This window comes from Rutidosis leptorrhynchoides, chromosome 1 (assembly GCF_046630445.1).
Source record: "Rutidosis leptorrhynchoides isolate AG116_Rl617_1_P2 chromosome 1, CSIRO_AGI_Rlap_v1, whole genome shotgun sequence".
NCBI classification, from domain to species: domain Eukaryota; kingdom Viridiplantae; phylum Streptophyta; class Magnoliopsida; order Asterales; family Asteraceae; genus Rutidosis; species Rutidosis leptorrhynchoides.
Genome location: NC_092333.1, coordinates 190741698 through 190746330, shown reverse-complemented (window position 1 = coordinate 190746330; position 4633 = coordinate 190741698).

The window sequence follows — 4633 nt, the reverse complement described above, 5'->3', positions numbered from 1 at the left end:
GTCTATTTTGAAACGGAATTGAAAAGTTATTTTAGCTAGTAAATGCCAAAGGGTCTAACACGGATACGTATCGAACTATGACTTGGGTTTTGAGAGTTTTTCAGGTGTATAACTGTGGGTAACATGCGGTTGGATCATCATCTCGATTGTTCCTTAGTTGAAGTGTCTTCAGGAATTTCGAAGGGTTTGAGCACATATTGTAATCGTTAATACATATGATGTTCTAACACAGTTTTGAAGTCAAAGTATAGCTTTGAAAGATATAGGAATCTAAGAGTGATGATACTGGTTATATTTCGAATTGATTTATGCGATTTCAAAATCAGAATATGTAATTGAATTTGAATGAGTATGATTGTTTTGATTTATATGAAAGAATGGATATTGTTGTGAAAGTAGGGAGTATAGTTGATGATTGCTGAATCAGTTTCAAAAAATGTAATATATTAATTGTGAATTTATATATCTCTCGGGTATTACCTACCCGTTAAAAAATTTTCACAATTAATATTTTGTACAAAAGAAGTTTATTACAGTCTTTATGAAAATATATGTGTATATTTTCTTTAGATGTAATATAGATTTAATGAGTTAATATTAAATTAAACTCATTTGTTTTATGGTTGGAACTAGAATTGAGTAATCCCTAAAACTTTATAAATTGCATAAGTATTTCTTCAATAATATTGAAATTATGAATCATTACTTTGTTATTTGTTGGTTTTTGTGAAATTCTTGTGAACTTCGCAAGGTACGAATGATGTTATTTGAAAAGTTTCGAGTACATCGATGATGAAAGTGTAAAATCAAACATATATTCGAATAATACACTTGATTAATTATGAATTGGTTTTTTATTGAATTGAGACAGAGATTGTAATTAACGATGGTTAAGTTGCGGACGAAGGACGTACATCATTGCATATTTGTAATATGAATTAACTGAGTAGTTAAGATTCACACATAATAGCTTAGTACGGGAAGATTTATTATGGTTTAAAAATTTATACATATAAAATATACATATAAATCTTTCGATTGGAAATGAGTTAATACTTCATAACTCGTTGATACAATATATTTGTTGTTGATTCGTAATGATGTCCACAATGATTCTTGAACTGACAGAGTTTGTGATGTTAAGGTGCTGTTGATTCTGACGATACTGACGGCACTGACTGTGTTGATGATGCTACGGTCCTGTTGATGCTGTTGGTAAAACAATTCTAGCTTGTAAATCGTACACCGTTTTTGATCAAAGTTTCTACTCTACCATCTCCGTTCACTCATCCGATTTACAATCAGAATTAAATAATCTCTAAGATTTTGGAGATTACATAACTACCGCAGAGATATCTCTTCAATGAAGTTTATGAATTAATACTTCATCGTTTGTTGTTGTTGATATTCCTGGATATTTACAGGGCGTATGACGTGGATGTTTGAGATACAGATTGTGATGTTGCGGTATGGGATGTGGATATTGTTGTTGGTGGTGGTGATGGTACTGTTGGTGTTGCTGATGGTGGTACTGTTTATGCTGATGGTGCTGCTGCTGGTGTTTGTAACCTTTGCACCATATTCTCCAAAGCCACTACCCGAGCGCGAAGCTCGTTGACTTCTTCTATTACATCGGGGTGATTGTCGGTTCGGACGAGCGGATAAATAAAATCTAGAATTTGGTGTAGTATGTAATCATGACGAGATACTCTAGAAATAAGAGAGAAAATGGTGTTTCGGATAGGTTCGCCGGTAAGTGCTTCAGGTTCTTCGCCAAGAGGACAATGTGGTGGATGGAAGGGATCACCTTCTTCTTGTCTCAAATGATTAAGGAGGCTACGAACCCATCCCCAATTCATCCAGAATAGATGATGACTAATTGGTTGATCCATTCCGGTCACACTGCTTTCGGAACTTGAGTGGGATTCCATTTCGGAATCCGAGGGACTTGAACTAATGACAAATTCCATTTCGTACGATTGAATAAAGAATTTTTCGATATGAAATGATTTTTCAGCTATCGGGTGGTATTCTAATTATATAGAGCAAAAGGTTTCGTAGATTACGGAGGAATTTACGGAATATGTCAGGCAAAGTTTACAGTAATAGATACGCTAAGATATGAATTTTGTCTATACACTATTCATGCAATCATTGCAATAAGATGTGTCTAGACTAAGAATGATAAGCAGGTAATTTCCGACAAAAATGATGAGCAAAACTTTTGACATGCAGACACGGTCGAAGTCCAGACTCACTAATGCATCCTAACGACTATCAGTTAGACACACTAATGCAGACCTGGTTCACTAAGACCACCGCTCTGATACCAACTGAAAGGACCCGTTCATATACATTATAAACGATTCACAATAGTTGATTACATCGCGAGGTATTTGACCTCTATATGATACATTTTACAAACATTGCATTCGTTTTTAAAAGACAAACTTTCTTTACAACGAAAGTTGACGGCATGCACACCATTTCATAATACATCCAACTATAATTGGCTTAATAATAATCTTGATGAACTCAATAACTCGAATGCAACGTCTTTCAAAATATGCCATGAATGACTCCAAGTAATATCCTTAAAATGAGCTAATGCACAGCGGAAGATTTCTTTAATACCTGAGAATAAACATGCTTTAAAGTGTCAACCAAAAGGTTGGTGAGTTCATATGTTTATCATAACAATCATTTCAATATATTAATAGACCACAAGATTTCCGTTTATAAATATATGTACACTCGCAAGTGTATAAAAGTATTCTATAAGTTGTAGGCACCTGGTAACAAGCCTTAACGTTCATATTTTACCCTCTGAAGTACACCAGATCAGGTGTGTTTAAAATAACCTCGAAGTACTAAAGCATCCCATAGTCAGGATGGGGTTTGTCAGGCCCAATAGATCTATCTTTAGGATTCGCGCCTACCGTACATAGACAAGTAGTTTAATGTTACCAAGCTAAGGGTATATTTCTGGTTTAAACCCACGTAGAATTAGTTTTAGTACTTGTGCCTATTTCGTAAAACATTTATAAAAACAGCGCATGTATTCTCAGTCCCAAAAATATATATAAAAGGGAGCAAATGAAACTCACAATACTGTATTTCGTATTAAAAATACATATAACGTCATTTAACAAGTGCAAGGTTGGCCTCGGATTCACGAACGTATCAATATTGAGATTCAATATTGCAGGAAAGTACGTAGACGCAACGGAGATGATAAACACTAGATTGACATCACGAGCATACCCATGAACCATACCCATCACCTCCATAGCTATAACCCATAATTTTCTTAGCTTCGACTCATTCAAAAAAACTATTTTGAAATCACTCGGACAGCACTCCGTCGTAATATTTTATATATACTAATAATATCTTGAAATAATACAGAGCAAATATATATATATATATATATATATATATATATATATATATATATATATATATATATATATATATATATATATATATATATATATATATATATATATATATATATATATATAATCGATTGAGAGAGTTTAGAGAAATATATTTTCAAGTTTCTATGAAATAATGAAACCTATTGAATTCTATTTATAATAGAATTTTGAATTATTAAAGTGAATTATTAAAGTGAATTATTAAAGTATGAATTATTAAAGTGAATTATTAAAGTATGAATTATTAAAGTGAATTATTAAAGTATGAATTATTAAAGTGAATTATTAAAGTATGAATTATTAAAGTGAATTATTAAAGTATGAATTATTAAAGTGAATTATTAAAGTATGAATTATTAAAGTAAATTATTAAAGTTAAAGTAAAGTAAAAGTAAAGTAAAGGTAAAGTTAAAGTATAGTAAAAGTATAAAAACTATGTATGTATAATACGCGTATAAATATATATAATATTAATTTAAATCGTTATATATATTTAATGAAATAAAATATAAATATCGTTATATTTATTATACTGGTTAAGTAATGAGTTGTCAAAAGTGATTCTAGATATTTATAAAAGTTATATACGTTTTAATAATAAAGTTCTTTTTTAAACTGAAAACGTCTTTGTACGTTTGAAAATAGATTAATAGAATATTATGGAAACTAATTCTCCACTAACTTTTGTCTAACTTTCGTAAATGACACTTTTTGTTTTTATTTATAAATAGCTTTACAAATTATTCTGAATATCGCTAAGAGGAATAGATTTTCTCAAATCATAGTGGACCTCTCAACAGAGACTTGTAATCATAATTCAATGTTTCTGATAATTCAATCATTTAATATATTTTTTTTTAATTTCGTCAAAAATCATATTGAAACAAATACGTTCGTGTAAAGTATTATACATTTAATACTTTATTAATATTCTCAAGTTATAATATATATATATAATATATATATACATATACATATCTATTTATATATAACGGTTCATGAATCGTCGGAATTTGGTCGAGGTTATAATGAATGTATGAACACAGTTTAAAATTCTTGAGATTTAACTTAACAAACTTTGCTTATCGTGTCGGAATAATATAAAGATTAAAGTTTAAATTTGGTCGGAAATTTCTGGGTCGTCACATAGTGAGTCTGGACTTCGACCGTGTTTACTTGAAAAATGATTGCTT